Source organism: Chiloscyllium plagiosum, unplaced genomic scaffold, assembly GCF_037043375.1.
Source record: "Chiloscyllium plagiosum isolate Xiang-an unplaced genomic scaffold, Cpla_swu_hap1 HiC_scaffold_46, whole genome shotgun sequence".
Taxonomy (NCBI): Eukaryota; Metazoa; Chordata; class Chondrichthyes; order Orectolobiformes; family Hemiscylliidae; genus Chiloscyllium; species Chiloscyllium plagiosum.
Window position 1 is genome coordinate 34,341,712 of NW_028270184.1, and position 20,375 is coordinate 34,362,086.

The window sequence follows — 20,375 nt, forward strand, 5'->3', positions numbered from 1 at the left end:
CACTAACTATACCTCCGATGTTCACATCCAAGTCATTGATATAAATGACGAAAGGTAGTGGATCCAGCAGTGATCCTTGTAACACTCCACTAGTCACAGGCCTCCAGTCTGAAAAGTAACCCTCCATCACCACCCTCTGTCTTCTGCCTTTGAGCCAGTTCTGTATCCAGATGGTTAGTCCTCCCTGTATGCCATGAGCTTTAACCTTGCTGAGCAGTCAGTGTCATAATGAGGGTGCTTTTTGGACTGGAAGCCTGTGATGAGCAATATGCTGTCAGGCTGGGTGCTGGGTCCACTGCTTTTTGCAATTTATATAAATGATTTCTATGTCAATATAGGAGTTATGGTTAGTAGGTTGACAATAGACACCAAAATTGGAGATGCAATGGACAGCAAAGTTACTTGAGAGTACAATGAGACTCCGATCAACTGGGCTGAGGAGTGGCAGATGAAGTTTAATTTAGATATATGTGAGGTTCTGCATTTTGGAAAGCAAATCAAGGCAGGACTTCTACACTTAATGGGAAGGTCCTGGGGAGTGTTGCTGAACAAAGAGACCTTGGAGTGCAGGTTCATAGTTCCTTGAAAGTGGAATCATAGATAGGCAGGGTAGTGAAGAAGGTGTTTGGTGTACTTGCCTTTATTGGTCAGTTCATTGAGTACAGGAGTTGTAACATCATTTTGTGGCTGTACAGGACATTCATTCAGCCACTTCTGGAATTCTGCTTTCAGTCCTGGTCTCCCCGCTATCGGAATGATATTGTGAAGCTTGAAAGGATTCAGAAAAGATGTGCAAAGATGTTGTCAGGGTTGAGGGATTGAGCTATAGGGAGAGGCTGAACAGACTGAGGCTGTTTTCACTGGAGAATCGGATGCTGAGAGGTGACCATAGAGGTTGATAAAATCATGAGGGGCATGGATAGGGTAAACAGCCAGGGTCTTATTCCTGTTTAGGTGAGTCCAAAAATAGAAAGCACAGGCATGAGGGAAAAGATTTAAAAGGGATATTAGGGGCAAAGTTTCAAGATGAACGTGGTACGTGTATTGGAATGAGCTGCCAGAGAAAGTGTGGAGACTGATACAGTTACAACATTTAAAAGGTCTGGTATGTGGGGTGGGGGGCAAAGACACTAGGACGTGGGAGATTTCAGGACCTAAAATTATTGAATTTGATGTTGAAGCCAGAGGATTGTAGGGTCCCCGACTGGGAGATGAAGTGTTGTTCTTCCAGCTTGTGTTAAAGCGTGGCGCTGGAAAAGCACAGCAGGTCAGACAGCATCCAAGGAACAGGAGAATTGACGTATCGGGCATGTCAGCACTTCATCAGAAATGTGGGTGGTGGAATACGCCTGAGAGATAAATAGGGAGGGGTGTTTAGGGTTGGGGGAAGGGAGCTAGGGAGGCAATAGGTGGTTGTAGATGGAGGGTAGTGGTGAGAGGGTGGAATGGATTATTGGAAAGAAAGATGGACAGGTGGGACAGTTCAAGAGAGTTGTGCCGAGTTGGAGGGTTGCGTCTGAGATAAGTTGGGGGAGGGGAGATGAGGAAACCTTGATGCCATGTGGTTGAAAGTTCCCAAGGTGGAACATGAGGTGGTGTTCCTCCAGGTGTCGGGTGGCTCGGATTTGGGGGTGGAGGACTTGCATGTCCTTGGCATCGTGACGGTGGAGAGGGGGGGTGGTGGTAGCTGAAGTGGTCGGCCACAAGGCGGTGGGGTTGGTTGGTGCATGTGTCCCAGAAATGTTCCCTGAAATATTCCACAATTTGGCGTCCTGAGAGCAAAGGACACAATAGGTGAGGTGTTTGGGTGGGCAGGGTAATCTATGCTGGATGTGGGATGATCCTGTGGTGCCTTGGATGAAGGTGAGGGGAAGGTGTGGGCACAGGTCTTCCACCTCTTGCAGTGCCAAGCGAAGGTGCCGGGAGTGGAGGATGGGTTGGTGGGGAGCGTCGATCTAACGTGGAAGTCACAGAGGGTATGGTCTCTGTGGAATGCTGAAAGGGGTGGGGAGGGAAATATATCTCAGGTGGTGGGATCTGATGGTGGAAATAGCAGAAGATGATGCGTGGTATCTGGATGGAAGTTGAGGAAGGTGGGATTCCATCTTTGTTGCATTTGTAGAGGTGGGATTCAAGGGTAGTGGTGTGGGAAGTGGAGGAGATACACTGGAGGGCATTGTTGACCACATGTGAGAGGGAATTGCAGTCCGTGAAATAGGAAGCCATTTGGTATGTTCTGAAGTGTTCTGCCAACTTGCATCAAGCTTCACTGGAACACGGCAGTAAGCATGAGACAGAGATGTTGGACAGGGAACAGTCTTGTGTGTTAAAGAGCAGGCAACTGGAAGCTCAGGGTCTTTCTTGCAGCAGAAGGTCGATCATCAGCCGCCATTTCTACCACCGCCACTGAGATGCTAGAAGGTTCCAGTCTCCTCCATTAACAGCTTTCCACCTTCCCACTCCTTTATCTTTCCAAAGGTTCCTGTCTCTCTTTGGGCTCTGTCCCCACCTATTAGTTACTCTTTAACCCCTATCTCCTGTCGTCCAAAGATCTGTAGGTTAGGTGAATTGGCCCAGCTAAGTTTCCCGTAGTGTTCAGGGATGTGCATTAGTCCGGGGAAATGGAGAGTAATAGGGTAAGGAATGGGATTAACTTCGGAGGGTGGGTGTTGAATTGTTGGGCCGAAGGGCCTTTTTCCATGCTGTAGGGATTCTAATTTCCCCAGCTGTCATTGGTTCTGAGGAAGGGTCACTGGACCCATGATGACCCTTGGTGTGTGCAGGAGGCGGCAAGGGGAGAGTGGCAGCAGAAACCGGATGAAATGTATCACTGTAGGCTGGGAGGGTTTAGTTACACTCTGTGCAGGTCGTTAGTCTGAATTAGAAACTCTTGGTCCCACGTTTGCAGCAAAGGGGAAGATGGCTTGGGCCTCAGGCAGTGAGAGGACCTGGGTTATGCCCGCCAACTTTATTGGGGGCAAGGTACCGCAAAGAACATGCACGTGTCGTCTTCCTGGGTAGGGGCGGGGCAAAATGAAGAGGAGCATGTACACATGAAACACATACCAAGAGAAGTGTTTGCCTTCACTATTCATCTTGCACTGACTGTGAGCTTTGTTTTGTGAATTCATTTTATAGGATATTAATTGAGAATAATTGAGACTGGGATCTCAATAAACAAGTTTCTCTCGTCAGCAGAGTAATCAGGATCTGAATATCATTGGCATTTAACTGTGGAACGAGAGAGGTTTGTCTGTTCTGTCGGTGGGAAAATATTTTCAATATTTTTGTCAAGCCAAAAGCTGAAAGATGTTCAAGTTCATGGTTGGATCACCCTTGGGGTATGTGTTCAATTCTTGGCCCTGTCGCTGTGGAAGGAGGTATTTGCCTGAGAGAGAGCACAGATTTATCCAAATTACACATCGTCTTTTTGCAGGAACTGTCAGATTTAGTCTCAATCATCCACTTTATAATCTGTAAACTCCCTACTTTCAACTCTCTGCAAATTTCTCTTTGAAATTCCTTGTGGACACAAGTTCCAGCACCATTTCAGGTGGAACGTTCCAGATTCTGACAACTGTCTGTTCATTCAGAAACTGCTGAAGTCCATGTTGACTCTGGGGTTACAAAGGGCTGAATTGAAAGATGAAATGCTGGTCCTGAGCTCTCATTGAGATGCATTGGAACAGTACAGGAGGCTGAGGGCAGTGTAGGTGTGACCAGACAATGAAAATGACAGGGCTGCACTGTGAGGGCTGCTTGGCTCAATGAGAGTGTTTTGGAGTTGGGTGTAAATAGTGAGGTGAGACAGGGAGAAGGTGAAGCTGAAACTCCGTTTTAGTTCAGGCCTTTCATAAATTCACAGTCCCAATGGGAATAGCCAATTTGTCAGTGATACCTGCGGATTATTTAAGTTTTTAAAGTATGACATATCAGCTTAAGTAAAGTTGGGTTTTTTTGTTATTATAATGGACATGTTTGAAGTGAAGGAAGGTTGCTCACTCATTTAAATTCTCTTAGTGGGATTAACTAGATGAATGTAGAGAGATGTTGTTACAGGGCACCTCAGAACCGTGGTGTGGTTCTCTTGCACAATGTGGGAAATAAGGGATGCTTCCTTTGTCCCTGACGGCTATGTGTGCAGGAAGGGTTCCCATCTGCAGTCACTGGGAAACTGCTTTTCAGAGCTGGAGCTGAGTGGACTCACTGTGGAGCATCTACGATACTGAGAATGTTATGGACAACACGTTTAGTGAGTTAGTCACACTGCAGGCGAGGGTGACACAGGAAGAAAGGGAATGGATGACCATCAGATCAAGTAAAAGGCTCATGAAGGGAGTGGAGGAGTCCACAGTGGTCATCCTCTTCTCAAACATATACTGTATACCGCTTGGGATTCTGTAAGGACGGGAATTGGTGGTGTAGCTGCTCGGGAAATCAACAACAGACAGGTTCATGACACCACAGAGAGCTCTGCTGCACAGAGTGGGAGTAAAGAGATGAAACAGGGCTATAGTGACAGGGGATTCAATGGTCAGGATTAGGGCGGTCACTGCTGTGGCCACAGACATGAATCCAGGATGGTATATTAGCTCCATGGAGCTGGGATCCGCGAGATCATGGAGCGGCTGCAGGACATTCTGGAGCTGGAGGTTTAACAGCCAGTGGTGGTGCAACACATAGATACCAATGACATCGCTAAACAAAGGGATGAGGGCCTGAAAGCTGGATATAGAGAGATCAGGAATGCATTAAAATGTCGCTCCTGAAATGTAATAACGCGAGACTTGTACCCAGTGCCATGTGCTAGTGAGAGCATGAATAAGAGGGCAGATCAGCTAGATGTGTGGCTGGGGAAATGGTATACCAGAGAAGGGTTTAGATTCTTCAGGCACTGGGACAGTTTCTGGGTGGGAGCTATACCAGCTTGACCAGTTACCTTTGGGCAGAGCTGGGCGAATTCTCCTCATGGGGGCTTCTGAAGTTCCAAAGGTGAGGTTGTAACTAGTCTGGCAGTGGGTTGGGAACTAAAGTGTAGGCTTAGATGGGTCATATTCAGGTCAGGGAATGGGAGGTAAAATATTAGTGATGTAGTCAGCGGCTCAGAAAGCCAAAGGAAAGGAGGATTAAACAAAGATTGAGTCCCTCTTCATTCATCAGTCCTGACATCCCAGGAATCAGTCAACAAATTCTGGAGCTGTATACATGTCTATGACTCTAAATGCTGCAGCAAAATGGTGAAAATCTGCAATAAAAACAAAAATTGCTGGAGATCCTGAGCAAGTCTGTCAGCATCTGAAATGGTGACAGATGCAGGAAACACTGCAACCTTGAAGAAGTCATACCAAGCACTACAATGTCGGTTACATGCTGAGTGCCAGAACATGGGACTACAATAAATAGGAGCTTGATGACCAGCATGAGTACGATGGGGCTGGAAAGTTGACGTTTTGGGTCAGGACTATTCATCGGGACTGACAAAGGGTCCTGACCAAAACATCAACCATCCTGCTCATCTGATGCTGCCTGACCTGGTGCACTTTTCCAGATCCACATTGTATAGACTCTGACTTCCAGCATCTGCAGCCCTTAACTATCTTCACATCCCACGACTCAGTCTGATGACTCTCCTTTACTCCGATCTCAATAACCAGGATAGCCTTCCTTGGGAAAGGGGAGCAAATGTACACACAGTACTCCAGGTGTGGTCTCACCAAGGCCCTTCCAGAAAGCGATCCCTGCTCCTGTACTCGTATCCTCTCACTAGGAAGGTCACACATCATTTACATTCTCCATTGCTTCCCAATCCTGCCTGCTTCTGAAAAGAGGGAATCTCAGAGAAACACGGAATAAAATGGGGTCAGAGTCTCTGCTATAATACAGTTGAACACAATGGCTCCATCTTATCCATACTGGTCATTAAACACACATCTAAACACTTCTTCAAGGCTACAATGTTTCCTGCATCTGTCACTATTTCAGATGCTGCTAGACCTGCTGAAGATCTCCAGCACTTTCTGTTTTCTCTGTTGTAGAGTACTGAAAGGGGGAATTTGTAGTTTAGAAATTCAAATTGAACTTTATGTTCAGACCTGATAGTTACTGGAATCCGTGCCAATCTGAATATCATTGGCCTTTTCATCTGGAAGGAAAGGTGTGCATTCTCTCCGTAGGCGAATATTTCAAATGTCAGTGTGACTGAAAAAAGTACTGAGACAGCGAAGTCCATGTTAGTGTGGGGACTGTGGAGAGAGATTTCATTGGTTTTTGAAAGTCTAAAAAATCATGGCACAGTTCCCAGGAACAGTTAAGCCACATATTGATTTTGTATGAGGGCAATTTACCATGAAACCAGAAAGACAAAAGGATTCCTGCTGCATGGAAAAAGCTATGAAAATGGGATTGTTGTAACGGAGTGAATTATCGATCATAGATTGTAATCCATTGGCGTTGTCACGTTGGTTCCAGTGCCGTGGGGAAACACGAGAAATGTGATGAGTGCAGTCTAGTTTTCAGTTATTAAACTGGAAAGATGCCCAAGAAATTTACAAGGATGATGCCAGGTCTCAGGAGTCTGAGTTATAGGGAGAGGTTGGACAAGCGAGGACCTTTTTGTATAGAGCAGAGGAAACCGAGGGGGAATATTTTACAGAAGTGTATAAGATCATGAGAGGCATGGGTAAGGTGAATGCACTCAGACTTTTTCCCAGGGAACCAAGGACTGGAGGGCATGAGTTTATGATTAGAGGAGAAAGAATAAAAGGGAAGCTGAGGGGCAACTATTTTACACAGAGGATGGTATGTATATGGACTGAGCTGCCAGTGGAAGTGGTTGAGGTGGGTACATTAACAACATGTAAAAGGTATTTGGACAAATACATGGATAGCAAAGGGTCAGAAGCAGATGGGCCAAGTGCAGGGAAATGGGGTTCGCGTGGATGAGCATTTTGGCCGGTATGGGCCAGTTTGGGCCAAAGGGCCTGTCTCTGTCTATTAGGATTCTGATGTGGAGGAGCCGGGGTTGGGGTGGGTTGGACAAAGTTAAAAACCACACATCACCAGGTTATAGTCCAACAGGTTTATTTGGAAGTATAAGCTTTTGGAGTGTGCTGTGAGTTTTAACGTGATCAGGATTATCTCTATGGTGACAGTTAAGTGCTTCACCAATTACAGAGGCCATATGTTCCCCACACAATAGGTTCCCCTCCAGCAGTGTAAACTGCTATTCCGGCCCTGGGGATAGCTACTCATCACTTTTTATCCCCAATCCCATCTCGCTTTCTGTTGATCTTTGAAGTTTTTCTAATCTCCTATTTTTTTCTTGGTGTCTTTGCCAATTTGTATGCTTTCTATTTCAATTTGATAGACTCCCTTATTTCGTTTGACACCCATAGCAGATTACTCCTTTTCCGACAGTCCTTCCTTTTCACTGGTATATACTTTTGCTGAGCACATCGAAAACTTCTTTGATATTCCTCCACTATCTGTCAACTGTCCCACAGTAAAGTCTTTGCTTCCAGTCTACATTAACCAACTCCTGCCTCATCCTATTGTAGACTCCTTTGTTTAAGCACAGGATCTTGGGATTGGATTTAATCTTCCCGCTTTCCATCTGTGTTCTAAATTCAACCAGACTTATCACAAGTCTTTTATCTGATTACGAGGTGAGGCGATGTTTCCTGGGTCTTTTGGATTTCATTGTCATGAGACCTTGGCTTTGTAATAAAGTACAGGATAGATATTCACAACGGAGTATTCTGGACGCTGTGAATGTCCTACACAATCTAAAACCATAAATCACTGTCTCCCCTCAGTTTAAAATTGCAAAATCATTATCTCCTACATGCTTCCTCACTATCTAAGTTTGAAACACTAATCCACCTAACTATCCTGCTTCTTCCGAAAATCTTTGGTGAAGGTGGTGAGTTTTGGATTCAGCTTTCCAGTTATTACAGTAAGAAGATAAGCACTGGGCACAGGAGAGGCAATGCAGCCCTTCGAACCAGATCCACCATTTAATACCATGAGGATTGAGCTCACCTCGGTCTCAGCTGGATTTTCCCGCCTGTTCTCTCTCACCCTTCAACTCATTGCAAATTAACAATCTGTATCTCTTCGTTAAATTTGCTCATTTCCTGGCATCCACCGCATTTTGAATAGGGAATTCCACAGGTTCAAACACATCGAGATAGGTACATTCTTCTTCATGAGAATAGAATAGTCCCTAAAATACAGAAACAGGGTATTCACCCATCGAGTCCACACCCGTTGATGAGCATCCCATTTTGACCCATCCATTCCCTGTATCCCTGCATTTCCCATTGTTAATTGCCTAACCGGCTCATGCATGGACCCAGTGGGCAATTTGGCATGACCAATCCACCTCACCTGCACATCTTTGGACTGTGGGAGGAAACTGGAGCACCGAACAAAACCATGCAGACATGGGGAGAATGTGTAAACTCCACACAGTTGCCTAAGGCTGGAATCAAACCCGGGTCCCTGACGCTGTGAGGCAGCAGTGCTAGCCACTGAGACACCTCTGCTTAAAATCTGCTGCCCATTATTAACCTCCCCACCCCGCAATTGGCTGAATGTGTATTTCTTACGTCAGAAATCGGGTTGTCTAAGCGGATGTCTCAGTAAAATCCAGTGACAGCCCACATGTCCTGTGTGTCTGAATGGATATCCTATACACAACACTCTCCAGCCGACACTTTCTTTTACTTTTCAGAGACAGGTCTCAAGAGGCTTTATGGGGACTACAACTCCCACAGTCCTGAGGCAGGGACCACACGTGTGCGGAGAAAACCAGTACTGTACACCTACAGAATGTCGGCGGGTTTTGGAGCATGTGCTTTGGGGTAACTAGCGGAAAGCATTTCACACTTTGATTGGCTGGCGAAGGGATTCATCTGCTTGTAGTATTGATTTATGGGGAGTCAAAGTGTGACTACACCCACATGGGACCAAGTTACATTCCCAACTTGTCATAACACTGGGAATCGATCAATGGGAAACAAAGAAGGATCTGACCCACTCTCCCAGACTGAAGGTTCCTCTTCTGTCCAGGGTCTGCCACCTCGCTTTCTGTTTCCTTTGGTTTCATTCTGCTGTTACATGATTGACTTGCAGCAACTGAAGGGAAAGGAAGTGAACCCAGAAAGTGTGCAGAGTCTAACCAGGGCTGGGAAGTGCTGGCATGGATCTGTTTATCAGTAACTCCATGAGAATGGGGAGGGTGCACTTTAGGGGGTAGCAGAGTCAGAATCGTGGGAGAGAGTAAGTGGGCTAGAGGGTGACAGCTTCGGGGGAAAAAAGGGGAAAAATATTCCAGAGAAACTAGAATGGTCTGTTCTGAATTTCTAATCTGTACCTATTCATTTATATAGGGTGCTAGATGGTGAAGATTTGCAGACTGAAATCTCAAAATCACGATTGAGTTAACTAGAATTTGACAAACCAAAGATGGGGAATTACTCGGCCAAAGTCCTGCAACACTCTACCTCCCAGCATTGTCGGTCTATCTGCACCAAATGGACTGCGAATGGTTCAAGACGGCAGCTCACTACCATCTTCTCAAGGGTACCTAGAGATGGGGAATAAATGCTGGCTGAGCCAGTGATGCCCATATCTTGGAAATGGTTTCTATCTCTAGTTGCTGAAACCCAGTTGATGTTACTGCAGGATGATGAGGGGTGCTGAGTGCATCCTCGAGGAGGCAGCACCATCACATTACTCCTGTCTACACCAACACAGTAACACCGCAGGAACAGGAGACTGAGCTGGATAGTCAGCTGTTTCCCATTGAATGGTGGAGCACAATCGAATGGCCGCCTCCTGCTGCTATCTCCCAGGTATGTATATAGCCATGGAACCTGGGTAGGAAGAAGTAGGCAGGGCAGGGATTCTCCAGGAGATTGCACGTCCACATCAGTTTTCAGTGAGGGTTGGTTTGATGGATTTTATTTAACATTTGTCTTTTACATTAAAAAAAAACAAGTGTGGAAGGAGAGTATTGTCCCATCAAGCCCCACCGACCATCCGAAGAACATCACGCCCAGAACACTCCATTCCTGTAACACTGCATTTCCCATGGCTGATCTACCTAGTCTGCACATTCCTGGTCACTGTGGGCAATTTAGCATGACTGATCCACCTAACCTGCACACCTTAAGACTGTGCGAGGAAACCAGAGCACCTGGAGAGGACACACACTATCATGGGGAGAATGTGGGAACTCCACACAGGCCGTTGACCAAGGCTGGACTCCAACCTTGTACCTGCTGCTGTGAAGCGCCAGTGCTACAATCAGAATTTAAGTCAAAAGAGACGATCCCTGCTCATTGTCGCATTGCTTTTTGTGGAGCCTTGTGCCCAGAGAGACACCCTGAGGTTCAGAAAGTGGCAATATAAATTCAGTCAACACCAGCCCAGTTAATGTGGTTAACAACCACATCAATATTCCAACAGTGTCATCATGAACAAGGTCCAGCCCTGACTCTGATGAACAGTAACATCTGTATGTCTGCCCATGCTTTTGTCACAAAATGTACTTTTAAAAGACCCTGTGCCACTGGGTCCTCAGGGTTCATTCCAGAATATTTCCGCATTGAGTCCCTTAATCTTTGCAAGAAAGCTGAGGGAGTCTCATCTTTCTCCTGTCTAACTTCAAAGGCTTTAGTCAAATTCTGTGACTTCGGAACTGCCTCTCTTATTCCTTTTAGAATCAGGTCTTTCAATTCCCCCATTTCTTGTTGTGGTTCTGTTCGCCGAGCTGGAAGTTTTTGTTGCAAACGTTTCGTCCCCTGGCTTGGCGACATCATCAGTGCTTGGGAGCCCTGATGTGTGAACTCTACCCCACACGGAGCAGATTGATGACCACTTCCCTGTGTGCACTCACTGGGCTCTCAGTCGTGTTGAAGACTCAGCAAATCCCTTGTCACACAGAGAGGGAAACAACTCCTACCCAGTGTGAACCCGCTGGGGTCTCAGCAGGCGGGATGAATCACTGAATCCTCTCTCCCACACTGACCATCTGAATGGCCTCTCCCCTGTGTGGACTCGCTGGGGTCTCAGCAGATCAGAAGACTGAGTGAATCCTTTCCCGCATATGGAGCAGGTGAATCGCCTCTCCCCCGTGGGAATGCGCTCTGCAGGAGAAAGATTTGAATGAATCCTTTCTCTCACACAGAGCAGATCTCAGTCATCTAGGCACTCTCTGGTGCCTCAGCAGATTGCAAGAGCGAGTAAATCCCTTCCCATACATGAGGTAGGTGACTAGCCTCTCCCTAGTGTGACTGTGTCAGTGAGTGTCCCGCTGGGAGGGGTAAGTGAATTCCTTCCCACAGTCCCCACGTTGACACAACCTCACCCTGGTCCCGTCATAATGGTGTCTTCCCAGATCACATGACCAGTTAAATCCTTAACCACATGCACAACACGAATGGTTTCTCTGGGCTGGGAATGCTGCTTTCCCCTGCCATATTACGTATAATGTTCAGGACCTGCGGAATTGGGTGTGTTAAATGTGATGTTAAAGCTGAGTTTCACATCTGTGAACTCTGTCTCTGTAAAACAAGTTTATCTCCTTCATTACTACAGCTTCCAACACCAGCTCTCCCTTCAGTTCTCCTGAAATCTAAATTTGGACTAATGCAATAATGTGGTTTTCTCTCACTTATTTCTGAAAGTAAATTCGGATGATTTTGAATAACTGGACTTTATTAGCCAAACTTGTTCCTACGCTTTCATTTGCGACTCTTAACCCATGGGAAATGTGTTAGCTTCGATGACCGTTATTATGCTCTGACCACGTCTATGGAGTCAGTATAAGTCAATTCTAACAATTATCGATAGATTGTATCTAAACAGGATGCCCACGCAACAGTAGGTGCTCTGACACTCAATGCCTGTAAGTTAAGTTATTTTTCTTAAAGCCCCACATGTGTCCAGCAATCTGGCAATACAATTGAAGGTATTTTATATAGTAAACTTAAAGTCTCAATTGCCAGTTCCAGTCCATGAAGCAGTCAATAACACACCTCAGTGATTTGAATTCTCACAGCACCTTTGCCCTGTCAGGAGAGATTGAGAAGCATGAAGCTGTCTTCGCTGGAGGACGGAAATATGAAACACTTGAAATGAACAAAATTCTTCAAGAGCCCAGAAGGACAGATATAGGACGATGTGCTCCCTGGCGGTGTGTCTGGAATGAAATAAGCACGAACCGTGGTATCTTTACCCAGCATCCCCTTTAGCTGTATAAGATTTATTTGCTGCTCTAATTCCACTCTCTTGTTGACTCCCATTTGTAACTGCTGTATTGTTGGTGGCCGTGCAAATTGGTAACATTTGATTCAATCTATCCTAAAACCTCTCTGTATTTGTGCCTCGCTTTTGTTCACTGAGAACCTCATTCAGTCTGATGTATTTTCAAACATTGCCCTGATATTTCCCTAGAGGGCCTAAGAGGACTCAGAATGAAATGTTCACAGAATTGTTACGATGCAAAAGGAGGCTGATTGGCTCATCAGCTCTTAAAGGATCACCTCACTGAATGCCATTCTTCTACCTTTACCCCATAAATCTTCCCATTCCCCCTCTTCCAGTAACCGTTCAATTTTATTCTCTTCGTTGTATCTGGTTCCACCACACTCTTTGGCAGTGCATTCCTGACCATAAACTTTCTCTGCATGAAAACGCTTTGTCCCATGTCACATGTGCTTCCTTTGTCAATCCCTTTACATCAGTGCCTCATCATTATTGATTCTTTCATGAATGTGAACAGTTTGTCCCAGTCAACTCTCACTGGATCCCTCTTGGAGGTATCTGTACCCACCATCCCCCGGGATAGTGAATATCATCTCCCCCAGTCACAGGAGACCAGTGAGAGACCATTCAGTTGCTCTCACTGTGGGCTGGGTTCAGGACACCATCCAGCCTCACTGTACTCCAGCGAATACACACTGGGGAGAGGCCATTCACCTGCTCTGAGTGTGGGAAGCAGTTCACTCAGATATCCAGCTTGATGAAACACCAGCGAGTTCACAACTAACCACGGCGATTGGATTTGTTTTGTTTGTTCATGGGATCACGGCATCACTTGCTGGGGCAGCATTTGTCATCCATTCTAACTGCCCAGGAGATGGGTCAGAGTCAACCACATTATCCAGGGTCTGGATTCACATGTCGGCTGGTCAGGGTCAGAATTAACAGTTTCCAATTAACATCCAATGACATGAAGAGTTGATTTCTGGCCTACTTTTTCTGAAATGATAATGAATAATGTTTGCCTTTGAATTAAAAGTGAAAGACCGAAATGAATTTTATTCTGATTGAGCACGTCGTCCTGTTTTCTCCGTTGCTATTGACAATCTCATTCCCCTCGCACCAGAACCTGTTCCAGAGAGTGTTACAGAAAAGGCAGAATGGTCAGCTGCAGGTGGTCACCTGACTGATCACTGGACCCAAAGCTTCACTCTCCACAGATGCTGCAAGATCTGCTGACGTTTTCCAGCAATGTCTGTATTTGTTTCTAATTTCACCGGAATTTGTAAATATTTAGTTTTTCAATATTGATCTTGTCTGTTGCAGAGGAGTTTATTGATGAATTCAAAGAGTTTTGAAAATTGTAAGTTCGGCCACAAATCAGCCATGATTTAATTGAATGGCAGTGCAGGGTTGAGGGCTGAATGGCCTCCTCCTGTTCCAATGAAGGTTGTCCATCTGCAGCTTGTGGCAACATTTCCCTTCATCGCTTACTTCACCTCCATGTCTAACACACTGTTACTGACTGAACAAACCTGTGTTTGAACCAAACCTGCTAATGTTCTGTGGCCCCCTCTCCTGCCACTTGGGTTTAATCTCATCATGGAATGCTGTCTCGTATTATTGCGGGAATGCCCACAAAGGACTCAGCCTGGAGTCTGTATCCCTGAGATCCACAAACCCCGTTTATTTCCTCCTTACTATTTCATTCTGGCATTGAACTCTCAGTTTCAATCCAATCTCCTGTCATGCTCTTCAACATGCCCATGTGGGTGGGCGAGAGGCAACTGGGATTTCATGATGGGAAGTGAGGATTAGGCAGAAGCATGAGGAGAGGTGACAGCAAAGACAGTTCTCATTGTAACGGCAGAGTTTCTCTGTGACCCAGTGAGTGGTGAGGCACCTGAGTTTATGCGGGAGGCAGATTCAATCGGGGATTTGGTGAGACACTTAGACACTGACCTGCACATCTGATTGTTAACTCAGACAGATAGACAGAAATAAATATGCACATTAGATAGCAGCTTTGATGTTCTGGGGCAATGAAACATGCTTCGAAATCAATTATTTCAACTTCAACTCTCTGAAAACACAGGCACAAAGCTTCCTGTTTGTATCAGGTTGTCTCTCAGCTTCCTATTGAGAAAAGAGTTTTAAGCTGTTTATCCATTCCTGTTGATTGTAACCTTGTAAGATGTATGACTGAACCTTTATTTTCCTGTTCCCTGTGAGCAACATTAGCAGCAGAAACATTTCCTGACCTGTGAGGGGGTCTGGTTGGAGTATTTGTGTTTGCAAATTCATTCTCACCCTCACGTACTATGTGAAATTGCTGTAAAACTGAAGGAAAGGAGTGAGTGAGCATCCACAGAAACACCAAGACAGCATGTGTACCTGAGCTGAATGAACCTGGCATGAGGAAAATGTGACGACAATCACAACTAGTTAGAATCACACAATCGCGTAGGGGCAGAAAGAGGCTATTTGGCCCATCGAGCCTACAATGAACTGCTCTCCCACCCTACCCCCATAACCCCACATTTATCATGGCTAACCCAACCCGCCGAACCTGCACACTACAGGCTATGTTAACATGGTCAATCCAGTGAAGCTGCATATCTGTGGACAGGTCACAGATTACATCAAAATGCTTGGAATTGTGGATGAATGGCCTCCTCCTGACACAACTCTGACTTTAAAAATAAAATCTGGGGGAAACTGCAGCCAGAAAGATTTCCAATTATTTCTGGAGAAAGAGAATTCAAAACTCACGCGACTGACCCAGGGGGCACAGTGAAGTCACAGAGGTCTGGGAACCATCAGAAATGTAACAGTTTGTGAGCAAGGTGGGGGTGAGACAAGGACAAAAGACTGTCTGTCACACGGGGGAAGGCAGGAGAGATTAAATAACAGAAATGGTAGTCCCTCAAGGCCACGGGGAATGGAATTAGGGCTGGGAAAGAAACCAGGAAACAAGGTGTGCAGCTGTCAAAGAAATACATTATAAAAACAGATTATAAAAAACATAGAGGGCAGAGTACGCAGTCTGAAATTGTTGCTTTCATCTTATACTTAAAATCAAAGTACAATGATCACGTAGTTTTGTCAATTTGTCTTTCAAAGAATTGTCATGAGATTCCTGTTTATTTAAGACCACCATTCCTTTATTCTATTGTTATTGTAAAATATTGTTTAATTTCCAGTCCATTACACACAGAAACTATCTAATTAATTCCCATTCAAATTACTACAATAAACAACTAATTAGTTTTCATTTGAGTAACCACATTAAACATAATATTACAGTCCTGCCCGTCCTGAGTGGGAACATTATGAAAGGAACTTGTGTAGCTGTGGCAGTGTCTCTATTACTAGACTCGAGGGAAGGTTTCAAATCATACCTTCAACAGAAATATATCAAGAGTCCCTCTGAATGTTGATTAGAGAGTACCTAAGCACAGACTGAATTGCTTTTCAATTCAACATTAGATCTGCTTGTATCTATTATACCAATAATCACAAAATCTGATACTTATTTGTGACAGGTTACCAAGAAATATGTGTACAGGTATCCCCCACTTTTGGAAAGTTCGCTTTAGCCACTTTGCTTTTACAAAATACATACATTTGTCCCTGTTTTCTCTAATCCTCCAATTTATGAATAGTCAGAAAATTGTTTTTTTTTTCCATTCACCTGTTCATTTTGACTGTAAGGTTGAAATGCTTTGATAATATTGGAGTGTGTTCATTTAAAAATAAGGTTTGCACATCTCTCACATATCTCATTTCTTGCATTATGATTCAAGAATGTTTCCTCGTGGAATTCTAGAAAATTTCAAATATTTGTTGACTTCAAATAAGATCTTTAACACCCAATCATCAATCTGTTGTTAATGTTTCAGCTGTTTACATTGGCATTGGTTAGGTACTCATTCAGAGAGATCAACTGACAATTATAAACTATCTGCAGGATTATTGAATTGAAATAAAGATACAGACGTGCAAACATTTTTTGGAAAGAATTGCTTTTTCATTCAAATGTGTAGGCTGTTCAAGAATTCTATATCACCTTCCATTGGTTTTCTTGTCGAGAATGCAAATTTATAATTCATGTGAATTTTAATATGTTCTGTATTTTGAGATTTGTATCAGATTTAAGAAGAGGGGCAAATAACCTGAGCACTTCAGGGAATAGAACGCACAGTAATTTAAGTTGACATAGGCAACTTTTAGTATTATCTATGAATATTCAGTCAAATATTTCTAATGTCAAGAGCGTCGTGCTGGAAAAGCACAGCAGGTCAGGCAGCATTCGAGGAGAAGCAGAATTGATATTTTGGGCATAAGCCCTTCATCAGGAATCTTTTCTGATGATGGCCTAATGCCCGAAAGGTCGATCCTCCTGCTCTTTGGATGTGTCCGCCCTTTTCCAACGCCACACACTTGGCTCTGATCTTCGGCTTCAGCTTTCCTCACTTTCTCTAACTGTGTTTAATGAACATGAACTGAAAATGTCAGCATCAACAGTTGAACAAGACCAAATTAACACTTCTTTTTTGCAATATTCATTTTGAAAACCTGTTTGAGAACATGCAACAAATCAGATTGAACAACATCTCTTGCCGTTAGAATCCTTGGCCATTCATAATAAAGAATAACCATGCTTTGAACAACCAGTATGGTGTATAACGACTGAACTGAAATACCAGAGGGACAGCGATTGCATTTATTGGAGAGAATGATAACCAGATCCTTACTGTGATAGTGGGGATTGATCTTAGGAACAAGAAGATATTTACTGTGATTATTCCACTGAACAGTAATTAGATGCTCATGAAGATCTTTGTGTGGCTTTATGTGCAGTGTTTTGTTTGAACATTGATTTCAGTAACATTGAGATATTTTACAAGATTGACAATTGACTGTTAAAGATAAGTTTTAAAGGCAACATTTTAAACAAATTGTCAGTTTTGTTTAGTGAAACACAATTCCAAGTTTACAGAATCCCTACTGTGTGGAAACAGGACATTTGGCCCAAACAAGTCTACACTGACCTTCCAAAGAATAATCCACTCAGAACCACTCTGCTTTCAGATTACTGGACATTTACCCCTGACTAATGCACCTCACCTACACATCCCTGAACAGAACATGGCCAATTTACCTAAATTGCTCATCTTTGGTTTGTGGGAGAAAACCAGAACATGCAAACTCCACACAGTCATGTGACCGAGGATGGAATCGAACCCCCGTACATAACACTGTAAGACACGAGTGCTAACCACTGATCTGTTCTCAACGCCCAGCTTCCATGCAAGAAGTGAGATAAGTGAGAGACATGCAAAGTCAAATTTCAAATGAACTCTCTCTGATATTGCCGAAGCATATTAATCTTACATTCAATATAAGTAGGTGAATGGAAAACAAAAAATAAAACTCCCTGACAAATCATGAATGAACAATAATTAGAAAATTAATATGATCAAAGGACACAACAATATTCAGGTGAATTGCATCGTTTAACAACAAAGTTTGGAATTAGCTAACTAATGAATAACGGGAAGTGACGTTTGTTTATTTTACTGATGAAGAAATTGACTTGCTTTTCATCTTTGTAACACTACAGAATAACGATTTATGTGCCTGAAATGTTTGAATTAAGATGTTTCTAATTTTAAAAAATCAGTACGATCACATAGACTTCTTCATCTTTAAAACTGCAACATTCTCAAATACTTTCCAGGAATTTAGAACCAACAGAATTAGTTAATTTGGTTCTTGGGAACTCGAAGTGAGTTCTGCGTATTAGTCATTCAATGTGATTATTCAGCTGAAGACAACATCCCTTCTTTGGAAAAATGCTCAACTTCGAAAAATTCGAAATGCATTGTCATTGTTTAATGAAACAATACAGAGATGTTAATTCTTTTTCATTTGACTTAACAAAACGCAGGAATTGTACATGATTTTGTTGCATGCAAAATACTTAAATCTTATTGTAATTATAAATACAATAAATGTTCGTATCGAAGTGAAATATATTGAAATGAATTCAACTACGTTTCCGCAGGTAAAATAAGAATTAATATCAACAATGATCAAGAGATTGTACATTACAATATATTTAGGTATTCATGAAAAGAGCCGTAATTCCACATTTATGGCACATACTGGATTGAATAATTATTACGTATGAGCAACAACTGAATTATAAAATTCTATCAATGAATTTAGAAATAATGAGGAATCTCATTTTGCTATGTGACTGAGGAATATGTGCAAACAAACAGGAATTATTGCAATGAAAAGTAATTGCAGGTCTGTGAACTTATAGTCTGTGATTATGGTGATCATTCGTGTAAGCAACCATTAGACATTTACAATTAATGTTGCATGGGAAGTCCTTGGATCCATTGTGGGATACTTGATCTGAAAACAAAAAACAGTTTCATATTGCAGTGTTGGTACTCAGAAACAATTGGTTAAATTAAAATGTGAATCTCATTTTACTTGTTCAAAAGAATTTCTTAAATAATTGCACAATAATTATCATGACAATGACTTGATAATTAATGTTGTAATATGAGCAATTAAAATGATTCAACATTTCAAAAACACTTTGCTGTGATGCTTATTGGATATTTATTAAAATTGGTAAATTGTGGAATAAAATGTAGGAATGAACTTTATGAATTGAAGAAAAAGTGAGCCATTCAGTGATTATAAAACAAATCTTCCTTTCTTTATTAAAAAATACAAGTAACACAATAAATATGAATTTCCATCAAATGGTTTCTTCATAGAGACATGTTATTTTACTTTAGATGATTAATATTATGATCAAAGTTCAGACATTTGTGTCAGAATTTGGAAGAAAATTAATAGATAATGAAAGTGAGCATGAAAGTGAACAAATGATGCATTCAATGACATTTGGTATATAAATAAGTTATAATAATTGTGTCATTATTGTACAATGTGAATAATGTTGGAATAGAAAAGACAACAAAATCAACATGTTCAAAGCAGTTATTTTCTTACAATGAAATGAAACCAATAATCATTTTGTAGAGCGCATGATTTGAAAATAAAACAGTCACTTAATGTGTCATATAAACTGAAGACTACTTCTGTTTTGCAAAAATGGAGACTTCCACAAATTCAAAATTTAGGTTTGCTGAATTATACAACAAAAATTTGAAATATCTCTTGCACACAAATTTAAAATAAGTAAACTTACAGATTTTTAGAATGACAAAATGTTTGTTGTTTGCATGATTGTATTAGAGTCAATATCCGTGATAAATTAGAAGCATTGTTTTAAGCAACATAAATCATCTTTAACTATTGAACTGACATAGAAGATATCAATTGCACTTGTTGCATGGAATAGTAAACAAATGCTTACTGTTGTCATTGGTTTCAGGAGCAATAAGCTACTTACTCACGTTATTCGACTGAACAATATTCAAATGGTGATGAAAGTCTTTGTGTCGCTCTGTTTAGCGTGAACATTGGTTTCGATAAAATTGAGATATTTACATGAATTAGGAACACATTGATAATTGGTTGCGAATGATCTGATTTAAAATCAGACAGTTTTTGATATTTACGAGGATTGCTGAGTGAAACGTTCTTAAACCATCATGCAATCTCTGGGAGAAGTGAGAGTTTGCAAATCCAACTTTCAAATGAACACAACCTGATATTTTCACACCATTACAATGTCACATTCAATATAAATAGATGACTGGAAAGCTAAAATCAAATCTCACACAATTCATAAACTGACTAGTAATTAAAAATTGATAAATAATATCAAGTAGCATTTGTTTATTTTACTGAAGAAGTAATTGATTTTTTCTCATATTTATAGCACTGGAACATAAAATTCTATGTGTTGTTTTAACTAAGATTACAGAACAAGAGAAAATTAATGACTATCATTACTTCGTATATTTCAGCTTTATGACTGCAACATTCTCAAATATTTTCCGAGGAATATTGATTGAGTGGAATTAGATACATCTTGTTATTAGTGACCAGAAGAAAGTATATTGTAATGATCGATGATACCTCCTTATTATCTACTGATATTGTAATTG